Source organism: Agelaius phoeniceus, chromosome 9 (assembly GCF_051311805.1).
Source record: "Agelaius phoeniceus isolate bAgePho1 chromosome 9, bAgePho1.hap1, whole genome shotgun sequence".
Taxonomy (NCBI): domain Eukaryota; kingdom Metazoa; phylum Chordata; class Aves; order Passeriformes; family Icteridae; genus Agelaius; species Agelaius phoeniceus.
Window position 1 is genome coordinate 9,717,686 of NC_135273.1, and position 13,227 is coordinate 9,730,912.

The 13,227-nt window shown below is 43.1% G+C and overlaps 1 long non-coding RNA gene across 1 annotated transcript; it reads right to left on the minus strand.

The window, feature by feature from the left end:
• Nucleotides 1-464: 464 nt before the first annotated feature.
• On the minus strand, nt 465-11,841 carry LOC143694813 (uncharacterized). Its single transcript, XR_013183530.1, has 4 exons — nt 10,797-11,841; nt 9,104-9,257; nt 8,174-8,284; nt 465-769 (listed from the first exon to the last, which is right to left on the minus strand). It is a non-coding gene; the product is annotated as an uncharacterized LOC143694813 (long non-coding RNA).
• Nucleotides 11,842-13,227: the final 1,386 nt, after the last annotated feature.

The following is a 13,227-nucleotide window of genomic DNA, read 5'->3' on the forward strand; positions in this document are numbered from 1 at the left end:
TACCATCAGCTGATGGGAGCTGAAAACACCAAGGTGCTGCCATATTTTGTACTCAAGTATAATGGTGATGATCTGCTCCTTGTCCTCACCCTACCCATCAGTTTTCAGTTAGGACCCTTCAAAAGTGTTTACCTTGACTTCTTACTTCTTGTTCATCACTCTCCAAGCTTCTGATCTCTTCCCACATGTGAACTATCCAACAGCAATGCTGCGACCATGCCCTGAGCTGATGGACACACCTACACAGAAACAGAGGCTCTCCAAAAGGACTCATTGAGGAATTCAGCCAGGAATTCACAGGTAAAATAAACTAATACCTGGTAATAACCATAACAATAAAAATGATAATAATAACAAAATGTCTTTTTATTGTCTCTGGGCACATATTCTATATTCCCTTAGAGCATCCTGAAGGCACATTTAATTCAGATACACAGAGGTGACTGTACTTCTCCAACTTCTTGCCTCTTCCCAGTGTGAATTCAACTTCAAGGCATATTTCTGGAGCAGAATTATAGCTCATACAGAAGAAATCAAGGCAGTACAAAGATGACTTACCCTGCAGTATGAGATGGGGATATTTAAGCATCTTTTAGTGTGCACAGCACATTGCAGGCATAGGGCAGCCTGTGACCTGAGACAGCCCAAAGCCCAAAGGACAGCCTGTTCTCTCATGCTTGGTGCTTTTCCTGTGCTCCTCTGGGACTCCAGGGTGCCCAGAACATTGGCCTCCAGGGTCACGTCTGCCAGAGTATCCTTCTCATCACTACTGTAACACAAACCAAAAGAAGTAATTGAACCTCTTCCTTGACTGGTTTTTCCTTTTGCATAAAAAAGGCAATGGTATTGATGTCTCTTCCAGAACTCCCACTCAAATGTGTATGTCAAAAAATAGGAAATATTTTTATAGGAAAATGGAAGATATTCTATAGAAAAGAAACTCTCATTATGTAAGTATAAGACAACCAAAAATTACAGGACCCTAGCGGAAAAGGCCTGAAATAGAAAAGCCAAATAATTTCTTAGCAATAACAGTCTTAACAATGGCTTAGGGAAAAGAATTTATGAACCAATTATAAATCTCCATAGCTCTATAAACCTAACTGAGATGAGCATTGACTAACATATCAAATTCCCGGTGGGGATTGGATTGTTAATATGGGCACCAAGATATGGCCACACCGTTCAGCACCCAGGCTGTGAGACTGTGGTGTGCTGCCTTTCCCTGAGTTGGCTTCCACCTGTGTGCTTGGCTGGGTTTGAGAGAGGAACTGCTTCTTTTTCATGCTCCACTGAGCTGGAGACAAAGAAATTACAAATGAAGTAAGACCCTCCCAAAGGGCTACTTTTTTAAAAACTGCAGATTGGCTGTGAGGCAGCCTTTTATATGTGCAGCCTTCTCTGCTTCCTATGAATTGAAATATAGCTTTTAAAAAATAATGTGAGTTTGGGGGTGAGTAGATCTAATAATCTTGCCCTGATGAAATTATTTACATGACATTAGTCCATTCCTGAGCATTATACTAACAAGCAGTGTGCAAAAATAGGGAATATCTATGTATGACATATTGACCTGAATGCCAAATACCTCAGATTTCTACATTAACAAGCTGATGGGTACTATTACAGCAATTATGTCAAATAAACCAAAGCTGATTTTGAAGGTCTGCCTACAAAATGAGACTCAAGAACATAATCATTGATGAGTCTGCAGCTGTGCTGAAGCTTATTCTGTATTAAACATCTCATATACTTTTATTTTGGTATGGCTTGTAGGATACCTCCAGTACCAAAAAGTTCTGTTCCTCCCATGGCTCAGAGCACTCTGGCTGGTAGAAATGTAATGGCAAGCAAGGGGGAAACTCTGTCCTTGGCTGTGGTCTTCATGCTGATGTAGCTTCTGAGCCAGATCTCAGGGGTACATGATGACCCCATTTGCCCACACCTATCATTTACAAGTTTTCACACCTACACATGAAGAGGTCCACAAAACTTCTTCATATATGCTACCTCCTGGATGAACCTGGGCTGTAAGACTCAGTGGGGGCATTTTCTGCCTCAGGAGAGGAAACAGCTGCCCTGGATTCTTCTCACGAGCAGCCTGCCTGGGGAGCCAGCACAGCCCTTGTACAAACCCTGTGAGACGAACCCTGGCGAGATGAAGAGTTAATAAATCTCCTGACCAGAATGGCTAAATCTCTTTAATGCAGCTGTACCCACCAGATAACACTGTGCTCCAGGAGGAGCAGCTTTTTTGTGCCCCATATCTGATCCAAGCTGACTTACCAGAATTGGTCTGACTCACACGTACCAACCAGCCTGCTCTCCTGCAGGAGCAAGGGATGAAGACAAAGCTTCCCTCAGAAGTGTGTTGGTGGGATTGGAGCCATTTCAAAAAAATTGGGCTGCCACAGACTGGCCATGTACTTTACCATCCTACATGCAGTTGTATTTTCATTTTCCATCAATTATTCAATCCAGTAAGCCCAGGGCAGCATACAGACTCTCTTCACAAAATTCAGCTTCCCCATTAGATTACTCTAGCTTTACAAGCAAAATCTGTCAACTAAAAATTATCACTTTAATCCCTTTTTTATTATTATTTTGCTTTCCAGATTGCAATACTGAATGCCATGCTGCTGTCTTTCTGTTTTATCTGTCAAGAGCGAGTCTGAAGTTAGCTAATGTGATGCCCATTTATAAGAAGGGTTAGAAGGAGGATTCAGGGAACTACAGACCTGTCAGTCTGACCTCAGTCCCAGGGAAGGCAAAGGAAGAGATTATCTTGTCTGTTTATACTGGATATTCAGAACACTTCTTCACCAAAGGGTTGTCAAGCATTAGAAAGGGCTGCCCAAGGAAGAGGTGGAGTCATCATCCCTGGAGGTAATGCTTTAAGTTTTAGCTTTTATATTTTTCAGATTCTGTGCTGTTTTAGTGTATAGCTCTGAGATTCATATAAAGTGTTGGTAAGCTCTCTACACAGAGTAGGTAGACAAGAGCAACGCCCAAGAGCATAAACAATGGAATTGAAGAGAGAAAAACAAGAAGGATGGGACTTCAAAACCTAAAGCTGTAATTGGACAATTGACTCCAATATGCAAATGGACCAGAACTCATAAAAGTGAGAGACCTTATGACTGGTCATGCATTTTGTGACCATTTTGTGTTCATCTTGGGTGTAGCCCTGGCTGGGCTCTTGTGCTGCCCAAGGTGGATCCATTGAGGCCTTTTAAAAAATCCCGACTTTATTCTTTAACTCTGTCTAGCCTCTGTTCTAGGTGAGCCTTCTCATGGCACCAGAGGTATTTAGAAGACGAGTAGATGTGGCACTTAAAGATGTGTTTTAGTCCTTCCCTTCTGTATATCAGGCTCTAGATTCATTTTGTGCTATTCTGCTGCTATCCAAGTGACATGAAGGCTACATTGCTTTCTACATTAGCTGTACCCCAGGAGAATCTGATACACAGAAATGTAATTTAAAATCTAGCAAGAGGAATTCTTGATTGATATTCATCCCTCCTCTTTTGTATGTACATTGCTTCAATTGCAAGCCTGGACATTGCCCAGTGTTACCAGGATCCCTGCAGATTTTCTTTGCACACCTAATTGACAGAGACCAGATTCTAACAGAAGAAACAGCAGTATGCCTGCCATTTGTCACTCCACTAAGGACTTTGGGAAAGCAGGAGATGTGAACTATATTCCCCAATAATCCAGCAAGACTGTACAATCTGTAACTTCCCGCTCTGTTTCCAACTAACTCCCTCTCATATATCTATCAACATTCATAAGGAGCTTTGTGATACTTTATATAGTGGGGGATACCATACAAAGGGCTCAGTTGCATTTAGCTAGTTTATATCTCCATCTATTTTTCTTTTTTGGTTTTTTTAAATACTGCCCTTCCCTCCCTTTTTCCCACTGCTAAAACTGGTCAATATTAACACCACCAATGGTCAATAAACCCAGAATGATCTGAATTGGCAATCTCATTCCCATGCACACAACACCGTCAAATCATTCAAGTCCCTCAAAACCCAAGCAAAAATTACATTTCCTACTGAAGTGAAGCCTATGGCTTGTTTCTGTCAAGGTAAAAAATGCCCATAAGTCACCATCTCTTGCACATCACTTCTCCCCACATCTCACCAAACCATTCCTTCACATAGCTTGAGAAATCTGTCCCAGGTTAAAAGTATCACAAAGCTGGAAGAGAAGCATTAAATTGATTTTCCATGAAAATTTAAGTGAAGGTCTGCTGTGCTATGTTTGCAGGGCACTTTGTGTAGCAGAGCCATGACCTATTTTAATACCAGATATATTGTGATCAAAAACTCAGGTAGCAAGAAACAAAATGCTTCTTGGATTCCTTAAGTTTTCCAGTCTGGTAACTTAATACTACAGGAAACCCTTTTTCCTTCTTTTGGTTCTGTTGCCAAATGACATTATACAAATTCACAAGAAAATAGGAAAGAGAATTTGCCTAATGCCTCTTTGCCCCAACCTTGTTCAGATGCTATGGTTCTCTCTGACTTCTTCTTTACCTTCATATAATACATCCCAATTGATATTAATTTGAAGTTTCTTCAAGACAAAAAGCAAAACCCATGGCTTTATTTCTGTACTAGCTACTCAGTACTACTGCTTTGCTATTCAAGCTCCAAGGAAAGATCCTCCTTCACGTTGCCCTGCCATTAATCCCTATCAATCAAAGCCCTGTCTGCACTGAGTGACCAGCACTGAATGCCTCAGAAAAGGTTACAAAACTTCCATAATTGGGTAATAATTTACCTTGGGGAAGTTTGTTCCTAGTGACAGGATGCTAGTGGGCAGCTTAAGCACTCATAGCCAGAGCTAATGGAATTAGAGGCTATCTGCAGTATTTGGGAGGCAGCAGGCAATACAGTGAAGGAGGAAACAATGAGATGATTGAAAAGGATCTTGGACCACAGACACATTTTCTTGTTTTTAAGCAGTCATTCTGTTCCTTAAAATAATTCATGCCAGAGTCCTCAGAATTTGTATAGCCAGAGATGAGGAGAGTTGTAACATGTACAATCTGAGCACCGTAGACCAAGGACATATATTTTAGGCCATTATGTCCCCATAAGAGCTCTTGCTTTGCCCTTCCTGAAGCTACCTTATGCCGCCATCACATGAGCTGACAGCCAAACTGGTTTGGAGAAATAGTCCATCTAACACAATAGGCTGCCACCAACAGCCTTGAAATGTCCCCAGCACGCCTTCACAGCCTCTGGTATTTTTGTCCTGAATGCACGTACACTTCCAAACCAACACCTTACAGCAACCAGTCCAACAGCAAAACTCCCCTGAGCTTCATCACCTTTGCTTCAGGTGATGATAGCCAACGAGGCTAAGGCTTTCAAGGGAAATTTGAAAGGCTCAGATTACACACAAACAATAAAATGAGTAATATGCACTTATGCCTCTTAATAGGACTGCCAGTGGCCAATTTGTTGCACTTTAGACCCCATGTTTCACAGGCAGCTGAATAAAAGTGCACTTCCCTGGAGTGTAATAGCAGCAAAAGGGGACTGACCAGGAATGAATCCTTTTCACCCGAGTCACTCAGTAACATGCAACTACTCTGTAAACATAACAGTAGATATTGCTTCATCAGTTCCTTCCAAGCTTATCTGCTGCAGAAAAGGTTAAGAATATTGACCAGGTCTTGCCTTTTGTGATATGTTTATTTTATTAGTGCATGTCCTTGAACTAACACTGCATTTCATGTACCTGCCAGATAAGTGACTGAAGGGACTCAGCTTCTGGGACTGAGAACTCAGGGGAGGGAGGATGGGAGGGAGAGGAGTGCATTTCAGTACAGATAAGGAGTTCCAATTCTCAGGCTCATGCAAATGGCAGGGACAGAAGTGGCTCACCTTGTAGAGGACAGATTTGCAAATATTTTCCTCTTCAAAATCGATCTTGGAGTACCAGAAATTAGATCCCATTTCAAAATTCCCATTTTTTTCCCTAATAATGCTGCCATCTACTTTATCCTGTGGGGCTGTCTCTGTTAGATGAGACATTTTGGGATAAAAAGACATACTGAGCAATCTCCCAAAGGCTTATCCATAGCCTATGACAGACAGGTGGATACCTGAGGAACTCCTTTCTGTGAACTGTCACTGAAGATACTAATCCCAGGCTGGTGGATGAGCCCTGATGGCTGAACTGTGCCATGGTCAATTCCCAGAGTAGATTGGTTTGCAGTCTGCACACACCACTTTGCATGGATTTATTGCTTCCAGAGGAGCCCTGGACTGAGCTGGGCTCAGGCATGTGCCTAGCCAAGCTTAGAGACAAAAACTACTCTAGCACAGTGAAGGCTTAATTAAGTTCTCAGTTGCTAAGTTGAACACTTAAAAAAGAGAATCAGAGCCATTGAAAAGCATGTGCTTGGCACTGACCTCTCTGTCCTGCGGTCCCACTTTGACCCCCAAGGCACTGCTGCAAAAGGAGCTCAGCATCCTCCACCAGCTGATGGGTCTGCAGGTTCAGCCTGGCAGGCAAGGACCAGGTGGGTCCAGCCCCACAGCAAGGGGCTCCCTGCAAGTCAGCTCTTTGTCCTCTTGCTCAGGACAGACTGCTTCTCTTTCACTCCAGACTTCTGCACCTTTCTTTGTTGAGGAATGCAGCTTCAGCAGCCCCATACAGCAATAATAACTGCAGCTCCCTCAGTCCTTTATTTCCTTTTGTGTGTGTGGTGCACATGGAAGCAGAGCAAGGGAAACCTTCTCCTCACAGGTGTGTCTGAACTCAAATTGCTGCTTTTTTCCAGAACTAGCAAATGCCTTTTAAGTAGCCCTTTTTTCAGATACATATTTTAGAGGCCACTACGACACTATGTGGTTTTAAATTATTTCCTTTGCACATGCCCACAGTTAGCCACCAGAGTGATTTTCTCCTTCCTATCCCTCCAGTTGCCCACAGCTACTGGCATCACACAAATTCACTCTCACTTTACTCTGAGGGCTTGGTTTCACAACTCTCCAGCAGAAACTAAAACAGAGATTGAACAGATCAGCTGGAAATATCAGGACTTCTGGTTTTGCTGCAATTCCCTTCTGTTAGAAGGTGGAGACAGAGACCAGTAGCACATCTCCTGTCCATCACTAAATGTCTCAGTAGGAAAACAACATTCCCTAATGAGTGCTATGGAATCTATGGAATGTGTTCTCAGCTCATCTGAATGCAGATGCTGAGGTTTGATGCCTGTTATAAACTCATAAACCCAGCACAGTTAGCACACAGGCATCAGGTCTGTGATCCTGCAGCATCAATAACCCCACAGCTTCTCTCTGGTGTTCCTCTCTTTTTTCTTCCTCTGCCTCCACGCCATTTTCTTTTCCTTACACTTTCTCAAGCCTTAAAAGGCCTCCAGTTTTAAGTATTTCTGTCTGCTCCGGTTTTCTTTATCAGGGATTTGCCCTCCTTCTCTCAGTTCTCTTGGCGACTCTCCATTTTCCTTGTGCTAACCAAGAAATTCCTGGCAGCTGCACTTCCCACCTTGTGCTTTGCCATCGTTGTCCCTTTGTTTGTGTGCATGCACGGAGAGCGTGAGAGGAGCCCAGCCAGCCAGTGACAGGGCTGGAATCCCCCAAGAACTGCAGGTGGAGCCAAACACTCCATCCATCCTTGCAGCAGCTGCTTCCCTGGAGAGGCAGCCCCAGCTGGGTGACAAAGACCGAGCTCAGAGCCCTGGGAGCACCTGGGGGAGCCCAGAGCTCCGTGCCTTGACACACACACTTACCACCAGATTTGTACAGCTGTACTTCCCCCTGCACGGTTCTGCTGCTGCTCTGGGCTGCTTTTTACTTTTATAGCAGACAACTGCGCTTCATGAAGAGACTGGGCAGGATTTAATCAATAAATGTTAGAAAACTGACCATTTTTTCCCTTATTCACTCTCCAGACCCTCAGCACAGCTTTCCCCGCTATGTGCACAGGCTGGTTTTTCAGTCCTGCCCTAAGACCTGCACCAGCTGGTACTGCTGCTGGGACAGGGTCAGATGTTCTCCCCACATTGACCATAAATTATAACTGACAGTGATCCTGGACAAGAAAGAAACATTGGTGATCTAGATCGATGATTTTGAATAAGGATAAGTACTGAATCCTACAAACTCCATCCATAATCCATTACCTCTGAAACATCTCTCTCTTTATGACTCAGCATCTGGTAGTCAGCTGAATCCAAACTTTTATAGTATTGCATTAAAGCCATCTTCAGAATGATTTCTTCGTGTTCCTAGAACTGTACAAAACCACAGGAGCAGTCAAGTAAAATATGCAATAATTCATAGTTATCAGAGCAACAATGTAAAATATGTGCTTCCTCCTTTTTTTTTTTTATTAAGAAAAGCATTAATGTGGCATCAGATGTTTGGAAAGAAATCCATCTTATGGTTTGTTAATCAGAATAATATACTCTAGACTACTGAGAGAGAGAACTGAGGGCTGAAAGTCTCTGCCAGTTATTTCCTATAGGAAGATGTTAAGACTCCACATGCATTTGTTAGCCTGAAATTTGATGTTGCCTATCCGAAAACATTTCCAACCTGAAAGCACTTAAACGTATGGTTAATTTTAAGCAAATAAGGAGTGACAAAAAATTCAAGCTCAGCATTTATGACCTGGAACACAAACTAGTTACTGAAAACTCTCCAAATAGCATAGTGGCCAACACATCTCAGAGATTTGGTTGGGAAGTTTTATATAGATGACTTTTTTCCTCATCCTCTAATATTACAGCAATATTTTGTCTTTATCATTAGCACATGCATGTGACATCCCCAAGCACTACAGTGTCTCTCTTGAGGAATGGCTGCATTTCAACTGTCTCTGCATAGCTTATCAATTTTGGCATTACTCTGGGGCTCCTGGTAATGCTGTTCCATAATGGTGTGATCTTGTAAATAATCCATTATAAATTATTCTTTTTCTGCACACAGGTGAGCAAATTTCTCACACCTTGCAGATGTTGTTAGCTGAGGTGAAAAATCACCAGCTGGCTGTTGGTTTTAGCAGCACAATCAGCACAAAGTACCAAAAGGTGGCTATGTCTCTGCCTTACCGTGTGGCATGATAAGCTCGAGGCTGCTGCATTTTTTAGGTATGTCCTTTGTTTAGCAAAACAAGACAGCTGAGGACAGGATGCAGTCCTAGAGGCATGATGAGCAGATCACATCTATCTTGTTCATCCATTTTTCCAGCTTCTGAGAGATCCACTGGAACACAGTATCACCAGAAAGATACGTGTTTTATAAATAAGCAATGACAGGCAAAAAGCAATTGAATTAGATCCCCAAAGCTTTACTAAGACAGATGATCCTTGAAAGCACAGCTAGGATATTAAACATAGTGAAAGTATAATTCTTAATTTCTAGGCATCTGTGAGAATAATTACCATTCTTTTGGGAGCATTGTAGTGACTGTAGCTGGTAGATGTCTAAATGAGACAATATTTCCTTTTGATATTGCATCATTAAGATAACTGATTCCTATACCCAGACAAATGTTTCATATAGCTCTTTCCTCCCTTTCCTTAATGTGTGCAATTGTGAAAGAGGAGCACTGTGGGGATTTAGTGGCTGTATCTCTTTATGAGTCTGAACTGTGACATGGAGAACTTGGTGAGTTTATTGATTTTAATTTCTTATATTTGGGATTTATCTTCTCAGCTTTTACTTAACAGCTGAGAATACTCACAATGTTGATACGGAAGGCTGGCTACCCAAGGGCAAATTTCAGATCCTCATTTCTCCACCTGTGTACTTACTTTTCTGCTCCTGGATGGATACCAGCTGCCAGGCTTTGATCAAGAGTGGCTGACAGGTACACTCTGTGAGAGAGCATTCCTCTCTCTCAGCCCCCATAACCAAGGCTGAGAGGAGCGGGGGACCCTAAGTGAATTTCCATGAGTATCAGAGGGAAAGATCAAACATTCCCTTTGAAGATACTTTGTTATTGAAATCTAGATTATGACCTCAGATTCGGCTTGAAAACCCTTAACTACAAGGCACACAGTACTTCTAGTAGGTAAAAGTGTCTGAAACACAGGGGTTGATAGCTGTAGGTGTCAAGATATTAATTTTTCCCAGGAAGACAGCCAGAATGGTCCTGAAAGCAGAGAAAGAGAAAACCTGCTGAGAAATCCCCTTTCCAGATTACATAAGAACCACTATCCTGCTTTGCAGTAGGGAGGAAAAGTTTAGAGTTTTTTGTTTAAACCAGACTCACAAATTCTCAGGCCATTTCAGTATAGGAAGGAGTGTTGAGTTAGATTGATTTCCTTACTGGACCATTTAAAGACCAAGCTAATAAGGAGCTTTATGACTGAGAACTCATGTCACAACATAGGAAAAGTAAAGATATATGAAACAATAGATGGAGCATGTCTGTCATCCTCAGAAAAGGTGTTTCTTCTTGTGGATCACTGAACTTTGGTGCCAGAAGGAGCAATGCCTATCAGTGATTTGTTGTTCCCCTTGCTCACTTAACTGTTCTTTTCCCTGTGGCACCATTTTTATCTTTTTCAAGTTCCTTGAAATCTATGAGGAAAGTATTTGTGCCCTATCTTGTCTCTGCATCCCAGCAGTCAGAGCCATAACTTGTATGTTCCTCCAACCTTAGGTATTGCTGCCAGAGAGAATTAATGGCCATAGGTTGCCAGGGGTAATGAACTCTAATGACTTCTCACTTGAGACTGTCTTGGTTCAGTAGCACAGGGATTGATGTAAGATTTTCTTTAAAGGTATTTTACTTACGTGATTCCTCGCCTTCTTTGGTCGCTCCACCCTCCCTTCCTTTCCCTTCTTTCTGCCAGTACTGCCAAGCCTGGCAGGCCATCACTGCCTTCTCCATCTTCTATTTTGAGATGGGATCACCACCAGCCAGCCACAGGGCAGGGCTCCGCCCAAAGCTTTTTCCAGTTCTCCCACGTGCAAAGAGCCAGCGCACATCAATGCCCATTATGGTGCTACAGTGGACCCATTCATGGACTCACTCCTTCCTGCTGTGAGATTGCCTTGCCCCAGCGCTGTTTTCCTTGGCACAACCCATGAGACAAGAAGGAATTTTTACATCCAAGTCGCTCCGTCTCTGGGAAACATTTCCCCATGCACACATCCTAGCAGGAGATCTACTGCATCCGTAATTGCACCCAGCACTTGGAATGTGGTGACGCCTCCACATCTCCTGACCAAACATGGTCTTTGCCCTTGCCCAAGGGTGGAATAGGCTCTACCAGCATTACCCTATGGTCCTTTATCTCCTGCTTTCGTCATGCCCATTTTTATGTGTTCGGAGGAAAGTTGTGTTGCTGCTGCTATGATGCCCGGCTGCCTGGCGAAGGAGACTTGCTGTATTTGTGGTATTTCTGCTCTTCTCCTTTCAGCTTTGTAGGCAACAGCAAGTCAGTGATCTGCTTTGTGGTTCTCTCCTTCCCAATGCTTCTGGTCTCATGAAAGACTTTTCTAAAATTAATGAATGCTCATTGCAAGCTGACCCATAAGAGGCTCAGTGCTCCAGTTTTCCTTTCTTCTGGGACAATTTAAATAAGGGTAAGCTGCTGTTTGATCTGAGGAGAGGATAATGCACAGGGGTGCAGCTCTACCACACAGTACTCAAGCCTGGATGCCACACCAGCTGAGACCAGTGGCACAGTGAGTCTATTGTCAGAGGTGCCAGAATGCACTCTTTGTACAGTAGCTTCAGAATAATCCTGGTATTAGTGAGTCCTGAAAACAACCGCAGCAGGTTTCAATCAACCAAAGCACAAACAGTTCTCACCAAAGGTGGGAGGGGAAATGATAAGGGTGATTTCATCCCTTCATGTCTAATGCAGACTATGACAGATGGGGGGAACCATGGAGCATACTAATGATTGGGATAGGAAGGAGAGCCTTCAGGGTGGGAACACCTGACCGCTGAGTTATCCTTCATCCCAGGTACCTCTTGGGTGTTTGAACAGGAGTTATTTCCTTTGCAGTCACGAGCACACACAGTTCCTCCCACAAACTGGTCGTGCACTGACTCCTGTCCAGCTCAGTGGTTCTCACACACAGTGTTTACTCCTTGGGTAAAGCTACCTCAGGTGTCCCCACACTTAAAAGTGAGATTCCTATTTCCAGCATCAGACTGGACATGCTCACTGCCAATGGCTCTCTTACACCTCTGTGCCCTCAGCAAACAGACCCTGCTGATTAACACAGGTGCAAACTGTCCTTTTAGCACTGCAAGTAGTAAAACCAGAATTAACGAGAGCTTTCACAATTTTCCTTTTTTCCCTACTCCACGAATAACATCTATGGATATAAAATATGGATGAATATATGGAGGATGTTTGGTAAAATATTAATAAATCTATGGAATTGTGGATTTATTCATGATAGTTTTTTGGTTTCTTCTGGAAAGCATAGCTCAGCTTGAGTTTTGGATGAACATATTCATTGCACGTACCAGATTAAGATTTGTCTCTGTTGATCTTCTAAAGGGGTAAATGAGCCCTTTAGCAGCCCCATGGCAGCCTGGCTAAACTGCTTATTGTGCTAACTAAATTAATTATGGTTAGTCTGATAAATCTCCACTACATTGTGCAATATAGATATAACTCAAGACAATGGAGCAGCACTACCCTTTAATAACTGCACTTGAATCAGATTGTAGGTGAGTTCATGAGCTGCAGTACTGGAGAAACTGTTTGCTCCAGGCATCTCTGCAGAGAGATGGAGGTTGAATATGAGAACAGAGGCAAATAATTCTGAAAGAGCTTTTAGAGGGGCTTCAGACAGAAGGAAGAAAAAGGTTTGGTAGCAGAGCAGATGTGCAGGTGAGGGCTGAAAAAAGAGAAAGCAACCACTGTCAGGAACATTTCCACAGCCCAGCAGTCAGCATCAAACCCCAATCTCTTTTTCCATGCTCTCAGGACACTCCTAAAAAAGCAGCAGGAGCTGTGCACTGACAGAGATGTTTCCCTGCCTGGTCCTGCTTGAGCACACCAAGGCCTGATCCCTGCACAGGACTAAGCCCTGCAGCAAGGCTGGGGCAGCCCAGAGGTCAGAGAAGAGGAAATGTCCTGCAGGGAAGGCTTTTCCCTGCATCACTAGATCAGACCAGCACTCATGCAGGAGGCATAATTAAAACACAGGGCATTGACAGATAGCTGCTTAATGAAAAAATTAACGAACCAGCTCTGGA